Raw genomic sequence first — 19,278 nt, 5'->3', positions numbered from 1 at the left:
GCATGTTGCCATGGTCAAAGAGGTGCTACGGCGCCTCAGAGAAAATCAACTCTATGCCAAAGTATCTAAATGCGAGTTCCACTGGGACCAATTGACTTTCCTAGGCTACATAATTTCGCACCAAGGACTAGCTATGGATCCAGAAAAGGTGCGAACCATGGTGGAATGGAAACCTCCCTCCACCTGTAAAAAAGTGCAACAGTTTTTGGGGTTCACAAATTTCTACAGGGGATTCCTCAACAACTTTGCTCAAGTTGCATTACCCATCACTGACCTCCTTAAGACCAAGGGGAAGGGGAGTGCGGCTTCTCAGCTGGGCACGCGGGTGGAGTGGACACCGGAGTGTCAAAGGGCTTTTGAGACTCTTAAGCGGTTGTTTACAATTGAACCCGTGCTGAAGCATCCGGATTGCGGGCAGCCGTTCGTCGTTCAGGTAGATGCTTCTGAGGTAGCCATGGGGGGGCTCTTTCAGTGGGAGGAAGACAGTCAGCTGCACCCCTGTGCTTATTTTTCCAAGACGTTTTCCCAATCCCAGCTGAACTGGCCCATTTGGGAAAAAGAGGCTGCCGCGGTGAAGCATGCTTTAATGGTGTGGAGACATTTTCTAGAGGGGGCAGACACCCCCTTTGAGGTGTGTACCAATCACAGAACTTGGAAGCCTTAATGGGGTCTCGCAAACTCTCCGCCAAACAGGTGCGATGGGCGGATTTCTTTTCCAAGTTCAATTTCATACTTCGCCATGTCCCAGGGAAACAAAACCAGCTGGTTTGTCCCGGCTTCCCCAATATCTGGACTAGCTGGAGCGTCCCACGGAGTCCCTGTTCACTCCCGCACAGAGGGGTCTGACGCCTACGTTAGCCATGCAGACCCATGCCCAAGCACAACGGTCCCTCAAAGTTATGGACGTACCGCGCCCTAGTGAGATGCTCCCCTCCCTCCTTCACAGCAGACTGAAGTGTCAGGGGAACCCGCAAGTCCTACTCCTGAGGAGCCACCTGAATCCCCTCCCCTGTTTTCTCTCCCGGAGAGACTACCTAATTCCTTCAGAGATGCTTTAGCCCAGGGTTGCCAAACGGAACAATTAACCAATGCCTTTCCTGCAAATCTTGTTAAGCGGGGGGAGCTGTGGTTTAAAGACACCAAGTTGTATGTTCCTGAAATACTCCGGGGGGAGGTGTTGAGTCTTGCTCATGGGGCGAAATCTGCAGGACATTTTGGTTTCATAAAATCGCTACACCTACTCTGTCAGCAGTTTTGGTGGCCGAAAATGCGATCAGACTTAGACGCCTTCATTCGCAGTTGTCCCATCTGTGCCATTGCCAAACGGTCCCCAGGGAAGCCCCCCGGGTTGTTGCAGCCGTTGGAAACACCTCAAGATCGTTGGAAGTTATTGCCATGGATTTCATGACTGATCTCCCTCTCAGCAGGGGGAAGACGGTACTATGGGTGGTTACGGATCTATTTTCCAAGCAAGTACATTTGATTCTTTGTGTGGGCTTGCCCTCCGCCCCAAAATTGGCCCGTTTGTTTGTGTCCCATGTCTTCAAATACCATTCGTTTCCGCACAGGGTGATTTCCGACCACGGGGTTCAGTATGTAGCCAAGTTTTGGAGGGCTTTTCTCAAATTGGTAGGGGTGGAGCAGGGACTGTCTAGTGCATTTCACCCTCAGACTGATGGGCAGACCGAATGGGTAAATGCTGTACTGGAGTGTTATTTACGTTGTTATGTCAATTACCATCAAGATGACTGGGTCAACCTCTTGCCTTTTGTGGAGTATGCTTATAATAATGCTGTGCATCAGTCTACAGGATTTAGCCTATTCTACACAGTGTATGGGAGAGAGTTCGGCCCCCTAGGCAGTGTTGACGTCGCAAGGGAGGAGGGGGGTGCTGACATAACCGAGTGGGTCCAAGCAATTCAGACCACTTGGCCATGGTTGCAAAAGAATTTGAAACGGGCCAAACGAAAGTACAAGGCTCAAGCAGATAAACATCGTTCACCTGGCTGGGAATTCAAGGTGGGGGATCTAGTGTACCTGTCCACCAAAAATGTATGCTCCCTGTGCCCATGCAGGAAACTCAGTGAAAAGTTTGTAGGACCTTTTTCCATTTCGAGAATCAACAAAGTGACTGTAGAGCTCTCCCTCCCCAAGGCTCTGAGAAAAGTACATCCAGTGTTCCATATTAGTCTTTTAAAACAACATGTACCCTCACCTGAATGGCATCCGGAAGCTCCTCCAGAGGTGCCTAGCATGGTGGGGGGGGGGAGGAACACTTTGAAGTTCTTTGAATCCTTGATTCCTGTGTCCACAGGGGGGTGCTGCAGTATCTGTTTCGTTGGAAACATTTCGGTCCTGCTTACGATGAATGGGTGAACCATCACCACGTATCCGCCCCCCGGTTGGTTCGCCAATTCCATGTGTTATACCCGAACAGTCCCTCCCCGCCGGACATGGGAGGAGGGGGGCCTTAGAGGGGGCAGAATGTCAGGCTGGTTCTCAGCAGTTAGGCCAGATGGTGCTCCAAGGTCGAATTGTTGTTCAACTCTGTTATGTTTTGTCTCGCTCTTCTCTGAGAACAAGGGCTATCTATGGGTTTCCCTAGCAACCAGGAGTCATCCAGAAAGTTCATTTCAACTTTATATCTTCTGTACTTTCATTCCTACCCCCATTAGTATCGTTGCTGCTTCCAAGTCATTTTCTTCAACTTGTTGTATATTTCTCAATAAATCACCTTTCTATGGACTACCTGCCTAGAAGTTGTTTTGTGGGATCTATCTGGTGAGCCCAGAGCTGACAGGGCTACTGTCAGACAGAGTGGTCTGACTTGGTGTAAGGCTGATACACATCTGTCGTACAAAGAATCTATCGCCATCTATTGGGGTGGCTGTATATCTATATAAGGAGGAGGTGTGATTCAGACCATTTATTCAAAAAGTCACATTAAGATTAGGTTAAATTTCACAAGAACAAGAGACCCAGCATTTAAAGAAAAGGGAAAAAAAGATATATACACATTTTAAAAGTAGCACAGATCCATAAGACTCCAGTCTAGTCCTCAGGATTAATTCCTGGTTATTCCAAGGATGAGAAAATGGCATTATTTTGCTACCACAGTTTTCCTTCCCAGATGGGAGATTAAGTCTATGATAATCATCCAAATGGTTGGGAAATATTGTAAGAAAAGTGTTAATCAAAGAAGCACTTACAATGTCATAGCAAAGAAAAAATGTACTAAGGATGCTGGCACCTGAGATGCACATGGGCAGATCTATATGGTGGATTTTCCAATATTCCGCACAGATAAAGGAAGCCTGAGTTTGGGGAGGGACTGTGGCTCAGTGGAAGAGCCTATGCATTGCATGCAGAAGTTCCCAGGTTCAATCCCCAGCATCTCCAGTTAAAAGGACCAGGCACTAGGTGATGTGAAAGACCTCTGCCTGAGACCCTGGAGAGCTGCTACCAGTCTGAGTAGACAATACTGATTTTGATGGACTGATTCAGTATAAGGCAGCTTCATGTGTTCATGTGATCTAAACAGAACTTAACTATTAGGGCTTGGATTTCCCAACACTGTTCCTGTTCCAAATAGACATGACACAGAAATATAAAAACAAAAAGGAACCTGTCTAGGTGTACTGTTTGGAAACAAGTGTATAGAATAAATCATCTGGGACAGTGGAGAGGAAGGAAAAGATAATTGACAGGGTAAGTCTTGGCAAGTGTTAATCAGTTAACTGCAGTTCATTACACTAAAGGCATGGTGCTAATTGCAGAGGGATTTAGAAGAGAAGGAAAATGCAGGTGCTTGACATTTTAAATTAAATTAACGTTTTAAAAAATGCACCCATGTCTGAGATATTTTGAGAAACAAATGTTGTTGTTTGTTTGAAAGTTTGTGCATTTGCAAAGAAATACTGTGAGACAGTATTTGGGGATTCTTTCAAACAAATATCTATCCATTTGGAAAATGAGATGGGGAAGAATGGAATATAGTGATTGAAGCCAGTGTGGTGTAGTGGTTAGAGTATCAGACTAGGCTTGGAGAGATCATCCAAGTACAAAATCTGGCGAACCATGAAGCTCCCTTTGTCACCTTTGGCCAATCATACTCTCTCATCTTAACCAACTTCATTGGTTTCTTGCGAGCACAACTTAGAGGAAGGGACAATGATATATAATACCTTGAACTCCTAGGAGAAGGGTGGAGTTTAATATAAATAACTGATGTTCTGTACATTGAAATCCTCATTGTCACTGCCAGGGCTGCTGAATGTTCATCCATGAAGGGATCTATTGTTTTTTCTAACCATAAGACTACAAAACCTATGATGCACTGTGACTTTGACTTAAATATGGATATACCAGGAATGCAAAGTCTGTGAACCAATGTGAATATGAAAGTTGTTGTTGTCAACGGAAATTCACTTCTCTTGGCCAAATGTATGGATTTCATGGTGGAATTTCTCCTAGAAGTATTATATATCCCTGTATAATATATCCATGTACAATAAATGTTTGAACTTCACCATCATACTTTTTTTCTTCTTCACTATATTGTGTCGTGCCATTCTGCTTAAGAGTCATTCTATTTCATCTTCTCAGCAACCCAGAGAAGTAGGTTGAATTCAGGGACTTTGAGACTGAGCAATGTCAAGGAAATGGGTCCCCATAATTTCTTGCTGTTATAATTTCTTTGGTTCAGGCTTTGGGCCTGCTCTAGATTGATATTAGACTCTAAGCGGTTGGAATGCAAACATTCCAGCCTGCAATTTATTGCCATGGGAATGGTTTCACTTTTGAAAGATTCACTCCTGTGGGGGGGAAAAGATAAGACGCAGCTGTGAAGCCTTTACAACTTTCTTCCTCCCTAAATTGAAGGTCGTTAGTCACCAGGGCAACAAATCTGTCGGACAAGGCCTTAACTCTCGCTGACGAGTACCAGGTGAATTGAGTTCTGCAGGCTCAAGCTCACCTTTTGACATACCCTGATGCGAGAGTGGGGCAATGTTTGACACATCATTTAATTACTGGTTTATGGATTTCCTTGCAGTCTCATTGGACAATGTGAGCTAACTCTTTTGGGACTACGAGGATAAAAATGGCCAGTTGATAGCCATAATCTATGAATGCTTGGGATATGCAGCGACATGTCAGCTTCATCAAAAACCCATTTTGATTTGCCCTTTTAGGGGGACTTTTTGTCAGACTGACTATGGAAACAACTCTGAATGCTGTACTAAGATGCTATGACTTTTGTGGAACCCGTAAACCTTATTTGAAACTTGCCTAAAGCTTTGCCAAACGTTTGAACCTAAGAATCTTACTGTGTAGTTAGCTGTGTTAAACCTGTTGTTATTTTCTGCGTAAACCACTTCATTAGTCTTTTGCTTTTCTGTAATGAGCACAAATCTTTGGAATAAATATTTAACCTATATTTTGGTTGTGTTCTTTGACTTTGGGGGCTTCAAGTCTAAATCTGAGTGCCTTATTGTTTTGTGGGTCCACCTACCAACACCCAAACTTTTGTCTGTGTAAATTCTCCCCTTCCAAAGCCTCCTACCTTGCACGGTGAGTTTTATGCACTAATTTGGTATCAGCAGGCAGAGGCTGCCCTTATCCTCTGCCTGGGGCTAACTGAATGAATAAGGGCTGGTGGCAGCTCTGGAAAACTTCCTGTGCTCTGTGTTTTGGTTAGAAGTAACTTTGGGACCACCTTTACAGAGGACCGCCCAGTGGAGGCAGGGAGGCTTTCCTCTACAAGCAGTTGTCATAATTTAACTGCGGCACTGTTGATAACATTTCAAGAATTCCCAAAATACTGACTGCATCAAGGGGCACCATTAGCTCCCAGAGCTAGAATGGATAACCCACTGGTGCCACTGACTCGTGTGCTCAACCAGCAGGGGTACGGGTCAGAGTGCTTCCTTGGTAATGAAGTGTTCCTAAGCTTCAGAGTGACTCCACCCACCAGGCAGGCTATTAGCTTCCCAGCAGCAGCAAAAAGACTTACAGGTCAAACCAGGCAGCCATAAGACACCTGCATCTGGGCCTTTGTTCTCATTTATTGCTTCCATAAAGCCCTGCAGGGCCAAATGGAGAAGCAGGTGCTACAGCAGAGGAAAGATTAGAGCCTCAGTACAGGCCCACTAAGTCCTTACCACTGCAGGCACTCTTTGAAAGAATCCCCATATTTAAAAAGTGTCCTTTGAATACAGAAGTAGCCATTCTATATCAGATGAATGGTCCATACAGTCCAGTGTCTTGTTACCAAGAGGATGTCAAGGGAAGCCTACAAGCGGGCCCCATGGGGAACAGAGCCCCTCGCCTGCTGACTGCTGCCCAGCATGTGGCAATCGTAAGCATTCAGCCTCTGACCCCCAGGTCCCCTGCTGCTCATTCCCACCCACAGACGCAGCATCCATCAATGTATCCGTCCCCTTTTCCAAATCTATCTAAACACATTACATCAGTGAGAATACTCAGTATTTGACTCCATAATGTAAAACAAGGAAACTGGAAAAGACAGCTAAGGGGGATGTGACAGAAATTTATACAACTATACATAGGGTAGAGAAAGAGGAAAGAGCCAGCTTTTTCTAGAATGTGGGGGGACTCAGTAAAGTTTAAGGGCAATTGGTATAGGACAGACAAAAGGAGCTACTTCTTTAGTCAATGAGTAATTAAATTATGGAATTTACTGACATTTGATGTAGTGATGGTCACAAGTATAAATGACAGCTTCGTGGAGAAGTCCATAATGGTTACTAGCTATGGTGAGTAAAAGGAACCTCCATATCCAAAAGCAGTAAACCTCTAAATACCAGTGGTAGGAGGCAAGATTAGGGGAAGGCCTTGACCATTACATGCCCTGTTTGTCCAGGGCAACTGGTTGGCCACTTGGTGAAACAGGATGCTTGACTAGATGGACCACTGATCTGATCTAGTAGGGCTCTTTTTATGTTCTTACAAAACATACCCACACAGATGTACACAGCCAGCAAAATGTCTAAATGTGAAGCAGCTTAAACTCCAACTCCCCTTCAGCTATCAAGACGATAGTTTTCCAACAGTCTGCTGAACCTTGGCCAAAATGGTAATGTGCAACATGCCAAGTAATCATGTTTCCTCTGTCGAATTTGTACTTTAGCTGTCTGAGAAATAAGGGGATCCCAGTATTAGTTTATCCCAAAGCCATCTGATGAAAGTGATGTCTTTATGACTACAAGCCTGGCTAATTTGGTTCCACTAAAGCAACCATGTGGTAAACCTTAGTCGTTTTTCACTGCAACACTCTATTATACATACCATGAAATTTAACAAGGTATGTCCTATACTGGAGGCCATAATGCTGCAGCTGTAAAGACTAATTAGCAAGCGCTCATTATTGTCCACTCAATTGGAATTCGCAGATGCAGGGAGCCAAACGCCAGCCATTCTGGATGCCTTGATTGATGGGCTGCCTCTTTTACATTCATTAGGAAGCTGGTCAGAGAGCAAGGCCCTTTGCTATTGTGTTGTTTTCGATTGAGTATTTGCTACAACTTAACTGGATGATCCAGTCAAGTGCCTGGAACGGAGAACTAATCTGGAGTCAATTCTCATGTAGTTTTTGTCCTCAGACAGGTAGTCTCTTCAGTAGCCTTGGGTGGAATGGTGGGATAATGGTTAAAATTTGAGATTAGCCTACATGTAACAAACACACTTTCCCTCCAAAGGGGTTAGGGATGCAAATATTCTTTGCCCTGAGATATTCAGCAGAATGCCTCCCCTGTTATCAGGACTGCCTCCCTTTATCACCTCAGATGCACAGTCCAGATGGTCCCCACAAAAAAGCCATTGTTGTGTATCGATTAGAGTGTGAGGCTAAGATCTGGGAGATTCCGAGTTTGAACCCCACTTTGCCATAGACACTCGCTGGATGACCTTGGGCGAGTCACAGTCTCACCTACCTCATAGTCTAACCTACTTCACAGGGTTGTTGTTAGAATAAATGGAGGAGTGGAGAAAGATGTAGCTACATTGGGTCCCCGTTGGAAATTTCAAGAAACATGACATTTTTATTGGGGATCATCTATGGATCAATGACAGGTCATTTACTTCACAAGCAGAAGGTTAAAAGTTAAGTTCCCCACATCTCTAGCTAAAGGAACAGGTAATCAGTGATGTCAAAGACTCCAGAAAAGTTCTAAAAATGGCAAAAAAGTTTTAAAAAATGAAAATTGTGAAAATGGCCAAAACTTGCAGCAAGTCCTAAGTAAATAGTACTGCCATTGATAGACAAAGCATCTAACATTATAAGACAACTTAAATAAGGGTTTGTGGCTCAGTGGTAGATCATCTGATTGGTTGCGGTCCCAGGTTCAGTCCCCAGCATCTCCACTTAGAACAGGGATGGGGAACCGCTGGCCCGGGGGCTGTGTGCGGCCCCCAAGGACATTTTTGTGGCCCTCAGGAGCTCCGGGGCCCTGCAACGGAGGCAGGGAACAGGGTGGCCCTCCCCGAGGGTGTTCCTGGGGCTGCGGCTTACAAGGGTGCTGCGGCGCCTTTTGGACCTCCTCTCGCCGACTGTCGGCTGTTGGTTGGTGAGAGGAGAGGGGAGGGGAGGGACACTTCCCCCAAGGCTGCCCCCTACAGCTGCACCATGCAGGAACGCTGCAGCACATTGTAAACCCCTCTCGCTGCCTGTCAGCTGTTGAGCAGCGAGAGGGGGGGAAGAGGCTGGTGGCTCCCGGGGCCAGAGCATGATTGCGGGAGCTGATCAGGATTGGGAGGGGCTTTTGTGGACTCTGGGGGGGAGGGCATGGAGACTGGGGCCCGGTCGCGTGGGGCTCCGTGCGCCACCAGGTGTGTGTGTGCAAGCGGGTAGGCTGGGGCCCGGTCGCGCGGGGCCAGCATGTGCGGGTGTGTGTGTGTGGGGGGAAGGCTTTTCTCTCTTCCTCTTTTTCTGTCACCCTTTCTCTCCCTCTCTTTCTCCCTTTTTTTCTGTCTCTTTCTTTGTCTTCCTCCGTCCTTTTCTTTCTTTCTCCCCCTTTCCATTTCTTTCTCCCTTTCTCTCTCTTCCTCCCTCCCTCCCTTTTCCTCTTTCTCTGTTTTCCTTCCTCCCTTCCTCCCTTGCCGATCGACTGCGGGCTGCGCCCCCCTGGTGCCTCATTTGCTCAGGCCCACCGCTGGCTGCCCTCCCACCTGGGAGGGGGGAGTGGGAGCACACTGCAGGCCGTCTGTGTGTGGCCTCCTCTGGGGTTGCCAACTTCCAGGTGGTGGCTGGAGACCTGGCAACCCTAGCCTCCCACCCCCCACTGGGAGATCTACACCTGGTATGGCCCTCGAATGATGTTAAAAATGTGCAAATGGCCCTTGGCAGGAAAAAGGTTCCCCAGCCCTGACTTAGAAAGATCAGATAGTAGGTGATCCGAGACCCTGAATAACCATTGCCAGTCACTGACCTTGATAGATCCAAGGGTCTTACTCAGTATAAGAAAGCTTCATGTGTGTTTATTTTATTTAAACATTTAAACCTTTTGGAGAGTGATAAACAAGCATTAAATCACTTACTAATGAGAAAACTCCACATATTTCAATGGAACTCTTGGGAAACTATTTTGTGTGTGTGTAAAGTGCCCTCAAGTCACAGCAGACTTATGGTGACCCCTTTTTGGGGTTTTCATGGCAAGAGACTAACAGAGGTGGTTTGCCAGTGGCTTCCTCTGCACAGCAACCCTGGTATACCTTGCTGGCCTCAAATCCAAATACTAACCAGGGCTGACCCTGCTTAGCTTCTGAGATCTGACGAGATCAGGCTAGCCTGGGCCATCCAGGTCAGGGTGGAAACTACTTTACCACCCTTTTAAATGAAAAAGATCCTGCTACACTTCCATCCTTTATCTCTGGATAATTTTTTCAAATGGTCACCAGTTGAACTAGAAGAAGAAAAAATCCTGAATAAAAGGACTAAAGTCTGGTAAAACTCCGGGCCCAGATTGGATGCCTCCAGAATTTTTAAAGCATACTGTGAGTGGTGGGCTCCAATTTTACAACATCTGTTTACTGTGATACACTCAACTAGTAAAATTCCTGGAAAATAGCAAGAAATGTGTTGTTTCGATATATAAGAAAGGTTCACCTCACTCTATGGTCAACTATAGACCAATCAGCTTGTTATCAATGCCAGGAAAGCTGTACGCAGGCCATCTACCATTGAAATTTTGCAGTTGGAGCTACAACCTGTCAATACCAGGTCTGGAATAAATTGGCTTTGAAAAAGGTTCATCTACACTACATCACGCATACATGCTCTCCTTTCTTGCTGATAAATATACATCATATCCTAAGGGGAAATTGTTTACTGCTTTTATGGCTTTGGAATAAACTGAAACAGTTAGGAATTCCCAAACAATTATTTCATCTGATTGTTTCTTTACCTACCTCAGCTTCCATGAGAGTAAGATGTCCCATAATTGGTCATTCCTCAAATCTGGTCCCAGTTATAAAAGCAGTTGGACAGGGACGCATCCTGGCCCCTGATCTATTCAATCCATATCTACATGATTTACCTAATAAATTGTGAGCCAACTAATTCCACGCTCCCAGTTGGCTGCTCATTCAATACCAATTTTATTTCATGCAGACGACATAGCCCTTCTTTTCTGCTCGAGGGTGGGATTAAGATGTCTTCTCCAAGCTTTTGCCTCATACTGTCATGAAAATCTGCTTACTATTAATTATGCTAAATCAAAAATCATGTTTTCAGAAAAATCCATTACAACGGAAAGTAAATCACTTGTGATTTACATTCTTCTATATTCTTTTATTATTCCATTGATTCCACACTTTCCTGTATGTTCTCATGACTACCACTTAATCTATCTGCTGTCTGGTAAAGATAAGGCTGTTACTCTATCTGTAGTTGAATATTTAACGGCCGCTTTGAAAATATGCCCAAAGTTATAATCAAGTTACGCCTGAATACTCATTTGCATACAGGCGCTCTTTTTGTACTGGAACAGGAACGTTTCTCTGAGGACTCAAGGCAGCTTACAAAGAAACAATAGGTTACAAAGAAAAAGTAAAATCCAAATCCAAATAATGAGAAATAGCCTTTGGTATCCATCAGTCCTCTCCTGAAGAAATGCAGACACTTCATTTGGCTCTTTGAAGGAGGCTCTTTGAAATAGGCAATTTTACCCAGCCTATGAAAAATGGGAAGCATTATCGCCAGCTCCACCTCTTCAGGCTGACCGACCCAAAGATTCTGTCCTTCCCCTTGCTGACGAATAATGGAGCAACTTGAGAGGGGAGACAGCAAGAAAAAGCTCAATATAATTACAGACAATTTTCTAGTCTTTGGTAGGTTCGCAGATTGATTGATTGCCATGATTATGGAAATAAGTAATTAGATAAATAATATCATATGTAAAATATATCTGTTTTTTTGTGTCTTGTCAGAGTTGCTGGGCGGGCTAGTTGTCTGGCGACTTGATACTGTCAGACAACTTCCAAAATCATGGTTGGCTCTTGAGGGTGGCCTTGGCACTCCTTGGTCACCATGAGTCTGTCCCAAATAAATAGGATTGCCCGGGGATGGGGGGGGGGACTTACTGGCTGCAAAGGGAGGCTGGTGAGATACTCTGGTATTTGGGCAAAAATTCTATGGTAGAAGCTGTTTTTACCATAGAGTTTTGGCCAAATACCAGAGCATCCCCACAATTGTTGGCTATATGATTATGTCACTTCCAGAAGTGATGTCAGTGGGTCAACACTGGGCCTCCCTCAGCAGCTGGTAAGTCCCCCACCAGCCAGCTGAACAGTGCCAGGGGGAGGGGGCTCAGAGGGGGCTTGGAGGAAGGAATCCACCACCACTGGTGGGGGATTGACAACCCTACAAATAAATCCAGCCCCACCTCTCAATGGATATATAACACTTGGCATTGGCTTGGGCGCATCAATCATTTCTGTGGAAAGAAGGGATTTCCACCAATGGAACATGTCTTCCTCATCTCTTCGCTCCAAAATGCCTCCTAAAATGCTGTTCCTATGCACAGGGTAACCCCCCATAAATTTCATGGCGAGAGAGCTGGAAGTCTGCAGTAGGAGGGGAAATGGGGGGGGGTCTGCTTCCTTCTGTCCATGGAAATCCTTCAGTGACTCCAAGCCATTGTGTGAAAAAAATGCATTACCTCTTAACATTTAGCACTGTTAAGAGAAATTCTCTAAATTCTTTCCCCCCAATTTCTCCCTTTACCTAGTTTACCCAATCCATTTCTTTTCCTCCTTTTAGGAATTTGGAGTCTGTTTCTAACTTGAAGAGAGGAGAGGCAGGAATAGAAGGTGTGTATTCTTTTATCCATTTATTAAACTTCCTTATATTTTAAGCTCTTCAAGTCTGATCTCTGGAAAACCACCTAGTCTATTGGGTCTTGCTATCTGCAGTGTGGTCCTGGGGAAGGGCAGCAGAGAAGCTTTCCATCCCTGCAACACGATAGCTCAAAAGGGCAAAGTTGTGATAGATCACCCCCATAGAAGGATAGTGAGAGGCACAGTAATGAGGTGGGGGCTCTAAATGGCAACACAAGTATTGAGTGTTAAACATATGACTCCACCTGGCAGGAAATACTTCTAGGAGTCACTGGTGGTAAGTTGTAACTGGCACCATTGGGGAGCAAGGGGAAAGCGTGCTTGACCAAGGGCAGCCACAGCTTTCTTCTCACCTTTCCGGGCTTCACTCAGAAGGAACAGGGATGGGCTTGCATGCCTCTTCCTTCACACCAATGCTGGGAGGCAACATCAGGGGAAGGCCTTGGCCTCTAAGTCCATTTTGTAGGCCTTCGAGAGCAACAGGCTGGCCTCTGCTGGACTGGAAGGACCACTGGCCTGATCCAGCAGGGCTCTTCTTACGAGTTTTTTTTTTTTAAGCTACAGTTGTTTTTCAAGCCTGGAAGTTGTGTGCATCAGCATTCAGTGGAAGGCAGGGTTAAAAAGAGACTTTTTAATGTGCCTTTGTATGCACATCAGCTTACAGCATCAAGTCTGGAAAATGAGAGGGGCCAAAATCTGGCCCCCAAGGAGAGGAACAATGTCTCTGAAGAGGGGTGGAAAAAACTGGGGCACTGCGAGAGGTAAGGGGTTTTTCATGAGCTTTCATTACGGCTGCCAACTTTGGCTTGGAACATTCCTAGATATTTGGGGGCTGTACCTGAGGAGGGCAGAGTTTGAGGAGGGAGCTCAGCGGGGCTATGATGACACAGAATCCACCCTCCAAGGCTGCCATTTTCTCCAGGGGAACTTACCTTAGTCGCCGGAGATCTGTCCTAATTCCAGGGGATCTCTGCTCCAAGTCCTACCTGGAGGTTGGCATCCCTAACGTGTATGCATCCTTCAGCTTAGCAGTTTCACATGGAAAAGGAGGCATCACAAACATTCAGCTCAGCCTAATCTGAAGAGGGCCCAGATCACAGCTCTTCATTCTAAGCCAAGCCCGCCCCCATCCGGGCTGATCCAAAGACAGGAGGGTTTTGCTTCTTCTGCTTTGCTGAGGATTATCCTTTCCAGCTTTGCTCCTTTTTATGTTACAAAAAATAATAAAGGGAAAGTAGTGAAGTCCTTTAAAACTTCCTGTATTTAGTTTAAGGTGTCGTGAACTCAATATATTGATTATTCAGGGGATGGCTTTATTTGTATTTTTCTTTCAGGCAGGCAGGGAAACTGTGTGAATACCGATGATGGTGTAAAAAGAAGCCCACTGAATGGTTTTAATGTGCACCAAGAATTTGTAATTACCAATAGCAATTTGTAATTACCAATCTTCCCTAATGGGTGGGGCTGTGGTTCCATGGCAGAGCATCTGCTAGCCATGCAGAAAGTCCCAGGTTCAACCCCAAACAATCTCCCGTTAAATAAAGGAACAGGAAGCAGGCCCCAACCTATAACCAGAGGTCAACCTACTGTCCACTCTGACTGGTGGTTGCAGGACTGGACTGGGCGGGAAAATGGCCATGGAGAAGGGCCACACCCCCAGTCTTCCCTGGCCCTGACCCTCAAGGAAGGAAAGGTCTGTCTGGCCAGCCCCACACTCTGTGGCTTAGCCGGGCACCTTCCTTGCTGCATGGGGCTCAGCAGGGCATGTCCTTCCCAACACTGGGTGTGGCAAGGCTGGGTGGGGCAAGAGTAGACTGGGGGCATCCTTTGCTGGGCTGGGCTAGGCAGACATGTCCTTTGTTGCACAGGAAGTGCTCAAGTATGAAGGGAGACACAGTGAAAGTAGCTCGTGAGGGCAGCTCGTGAGGGCAGCGGATCATGCCTGCCCTTGCTTGGAGCCAAGGGTGGCCCTGGCAGAGAGGCAGCGACCGAAGCCGTCAGCCCACGGGTACTCATTGGCCAATCCGTCCCGAGCAGTGGCTCTCCACATGGAGGCCTCTCACAGCAGTTCCTGTTAACTGAGCATACCAGGGATTGAACCTGAGACCTTCTGCGTGCAGAGCAGATGCTCTGCCATTGAGCCACGGCCCCTCCTGTCAACAGCATTGGATACTGTTGTGGGTACTAAATTGGGTACTACAATGCAGTCTAGGAATATGGTAAGTACATAAATGAATAAACAGGAGAGAAATACTAAGCATGTCTACTCTGAATCCTTCCCAAGTATAATCAGTGGGGTTTACTCCCAGGAAAACATTCTTAGGATTGCACTTTAAGTCTCCATTCCATTGACTACAGACTTTCCATGCATGGATCCAATAAATCACAGAGCCAGTGTGCTGTAGTGGTTTAGAGTGGCAGACTCTAATCTGAAGAACCAGGTTCGATTCCCCACTCCTCCTCCATGAGAAGCCTGCTGGGTGACCTTGGGCCAGTCCCAGTTCTCTCAGCCCACGTAGAGGCAGGCAAGGGCCAACCACCGCTGAACGCCTCTTGCCTTGAAAACCCTACATGGGGGGTCGCCATAAGTCGGCTGTGACTTGACGGCACTTCCCACCACATATGTCTGCTTCCACCAGTGATCCACGCATCTACCAGAATTCGCACACTGGCTCTGGACTGCAGTGGGGGGGGGGGGTTTCCACATGGAAACTGTTTTAATGGGCAGCAAAGAATTTAAAAAAGAAAAGCAGAGCTTGGCAGCCACATTGGTCCAGAGATAGGAACAAAAGCCCCGTAACATCTTTGCTTGGGAGTAACCCAAAGGACACAAAAGATGGTGGAACTCCACTTTGCTCACACAGTGTTTGGTGTCATTTTGGTTGGTGCTAATAAAAAAGTATTGTGTGGCTTTTGTTCCTTTTCATGCAAAGAACAGCAGATCATGTTTTTCCGTGGCCAAATAATGTCATTCCCCCCCCACCACCACCATTCAGCAGCGCTGTCTTTTATCTCGGCGTTCGGAGGGGAAGAGCTGTGGGTTGTGTTCTGCCAGTGCCATTTGCTCCTCTGAGGAGAGCATTAGAATGTGGTTACTGACAGAACATCAGTAATAACTGGGGGGGAGGGGGGAGATGAATCCTTCCAAAGTGCTAATTTTCTCCACGTCGGGAAAGCAAACGTCTGCATCATTGCTCCCCATCAGTGGAATGATAATGTAAAAAGGCAGCCATAAACATTGCGCTGCAAATCAAACAATATATTTTTCAAGTGAAATCTCTTTCCAGAAGAGATTTACATTGGGTATCAGAGACGAGTTTCAGTGCTTACCAGTAATAATGCCATAGGTTGATCTAATCGGGTGGCAGGCCCGTATCTGCTTTTTTAAAAAAAGGCTTTGAGTGAAATTGAATAGGAAGAGAAAAAAATGCAAAGCCAGTGTTCAGGAGGCCTCACAGCTCAGCTGACACTAATGTGCACCCAGCCTACATCCCTGATTTGAGGGAGGGGTGGTAGCTGATGTCCCCGTTGCCCACAAGTACAGCAGGGAGGGGTAGCAGCTCATTGATGGAGTCTCCGTTTTCTGTGCAGAAGGTCTCAGATTCCCTGATGGCTCCAGTTACAAAGAGGCTGCCGTGGGTAGGAGAGTTATAAAAGTGGGCAGAGTCCACTGGGGTCGCAGGAGAGTAGTGTGGCCCAGCCAGGCAAGGGTCAAGTCCCCATAAAGCTCCCAGGAACCAAAGCCTCAGTTTGGGTGGCCCTTCTTGCCCTTGGGGGCCTGGAGGTGGTGGTCAGTGCTCTCCCCTCCTTCTTCTTTTTTTAATAATTATTTTTATTATTTTCCACAATTCAACAAAATTAAACATATCTCAACAATATATTCAGTTGTAACTACTTACAACAACAAAAAACCTCATTGCTATTACTGAGAATATGTTATCTATAGTATTCAATGCTATCTACTATATATGACTTCCCCACATCTTCTTCAGTCACTAATTCTACTGGTTAACACTTTTGCATTTCAAATTAAATTCTAATCCTTATTTTCTTTCATACAGACTTGCTTTAAGCTATCTATACTACTTCTATAAGCAGTTTCAAGTCCTGCATAGTTATAATATCATCATTATTGTCTCTATATAACATTTTGTTATTCTATAATGAAGGGATTAGATCAATACATAAACAAATTTTCCCATTTAAAAATTCATCAAAGTAAATCCACCGTGCCTCCCTTACCCCCCCCAAAATAAGCATCACCTTAGCCATTTTCTTGTTTTGGGAGGGGATCTACCAGTCCTTCTTCATTTCCCAATTCCCCCCCCCCATTTTTCAGTATAGTAGCTGCAGTTCTGGCCTCTGAAAATGTAAAATGCAGTAGTTGCATCCATTGGCTTCTTGTTAAAATTTCCTGCAGCTTCTTGATAAAATCCTTCGTCTTGTCTCCCTCCATCGCTGGCTGCCAGGAAATGTTTTCTTGGGATAATAGTGTTCCTCCTGTCAACAGTAAATCAGACTAGTAGAATGTAGTGTCGCGGTTCGGGTCGTTAAGTGCCTACACTCTTAGAAAGGACCCCTTCCTGAGAAGGGATATGTTATCTTATTCAGCGAGACACCACTAGACCGGAATCAACGGTTCCTAGAAACTTGTTATTGCTCCTAGGACATCTCTTGAACACGCCAATAAATTTATAATAATGGACAAGAGTAGAAGTATATAAAAAACACATTTATTTACATTATATAATATATGCTTTTTGGTTGCAAAGCCTTAAAATATCATATAAGGCTAGACATCATTAGTCTTAAACATGTTTATGTAGCAAGTAATCATTCACATTCTCTATGCCTCCATAAAGGAGTATCTTAGTCAGAATATACTCATAAAGTATCCTTAGTGCAATGCACCTTCATTCAGAATATAAGGTTACAGAAATCCTGTCAAAATATGGTTAATTCTTTGGAGAAAGATTTGGTTAGAAACATCCTAACTTAAATCATTCAAAACATCATAACATTTCTGCACAGAAGACACACTATACCTTGCTGTGTCATCTGTATCATCTGGAGTCCTTTAAGAGTCTAAGCTCTATGAGAACATATGAAGTTATCCCAGAGCATCTGTATTTGCTAAGTCTTGAATCCTTTAAAGACTTCTATTAATATTCTTAACTGATCATCATTAAGATCAGGAATTGTCTATGTACATGCTATGCATGCTCTTTCTAGTTTTAGACAGCAATGCTGAATATATAAATACTATGTGTTAGCTTAAAGCTGTTTACAGTCTCTTTGACTGTGCCAATCTGTGTATGTGCATTGTGCATATCTCACAGAGTACAGAGAGTCTCCTTTCCCTTCAGGAACATCTCTGGTCTTTCTCTGAGGAGGTTCAGAAGTCCCTCTGTTAAGTAGAGGACGTTCTGACACAATCTCAGAAGTCTAGCTATTAGCCCTGTATTCAGGATGCTTCTTAGCATTGGTAAGCCAAATAGGCTTAGTTTGTAAGAATCCATAAATCTGATGGACTCTCAGTGTTCCAATACATGGAAAGATCACTGCACTTAGATTCCTATTCAAAGAATAGGAATTCTAAGGGTCTCGATCCTCTTCTAGGAATAGAGCAGTCTCACAAGAAGACTGTAAGTAAGATATGTTGAAATATCCAGATCTTGATACTTCAAGATATCTTAGAGAACTACTGTCCACGCAAGGACCAGAGTTTCAATGTTTTACATCTCAAGCCTTTTGAGATGGAGAAGTGTTACTTCAGACAGCTGCAGTCTGCCAGCTATAACACTCTAAAGTGCTAGCTGTTCTGTGGCTGTATTTATGCTGTTTCTAGACCCATTAAGAGTGAAGAGTGTTCCTTTATCCCCTCTTCCTTATCCTTCAAAAGGGTACCTTTATTCTCTCTTTCTTATCCTTCAAAAGGGTACCTTTATTCTTTCTTATCAGATACCAGGAGCTTAGTGGCATCTGCTCCTTTCCTCTGATATCTTATTGTCCAAATATGGACATCCTTCCCTTTCACTCCTCTGTGGTTAAAGTATAAACCCTCATTTCTGAGTTACATGATCACGTTACATATTTAATTTCTATACCATCCTCTTCGTTAGGACTATACGCATTAAATGAGACTACTTAGAAATCTGTAGCACAACGTTTAACTATATAACTAACAAAACACAATTACAGCTGACATTGTCACTTGCAAAGTGTCATTGTTTACATTTGGTCAGCTGCATGGCCTTCAAAAGGCAAGAAAGCATATTACTCTTATCTTAAGAGAACTGTAATGCCTTTAAGCTATATTAAGCACAGTTTCAGCTATTAATGCACTCTTAGTACATTAAGATATCTTAAGACCTTGAAAAGGCCAAGTATTCTGCCTTTGGTATTCTTTGAGATTCTGACATCTGGCAGCTGAGTCAGAAAGGTGACTTTTGCACACTTAGATAGATAAGAGAAAGTGCTTTACACTGCCCCTTCAAGGATAAAGCTAGAGTAACTTTAGTAGTTAGCTTTGATAGAGCTAACCTTGAGCTAGCCTGTCAGCATGACACAGAGCTAGCCTGTCAGCATGACACAGACATTCATTATACATTACACAAACCTATGTAGTGGCTTAGATTGCATGATATGTTTAAGCTCTATATGGAATTAATTCTGCACATGTTCACAAAATACCATGATCATGTTAGAGACTGTTACAGTAGAGGTATTGAATTCTCTCATGTTGCTCTCTCTCATTGCCAGATGGTCATTTGTAGCTACCTCTTTTAGGATAAATTGTTCTCCAGATTTTATCACCACTTCCACATAGCATTCAGTCGTCATCTCCTTAGTAGAACCTTTTATTTCCATTGGCATATTTGTTGTCATATCTTGGGTCTTCATATCGTGGATCTCCTCAATAAT

Source organism: Euleptes europaea, chromosome 19, assembly GCF_029931775.1.
Source record: "Euleptes europaea isolate rEulEur1 chromosome 19, rEulEur1.hap1, whole genome shotgun sequence".
Taxonomy (NCBI): domain Eukaryota; kingdom Metazoa; phylum Chordata; class Lepidosauria; order Squamata; family Sphaerodactylidae; genus Euleptes; species Euleptes europaea.
Note: the sequence above shows the minus strand (reverse complement) of the source record.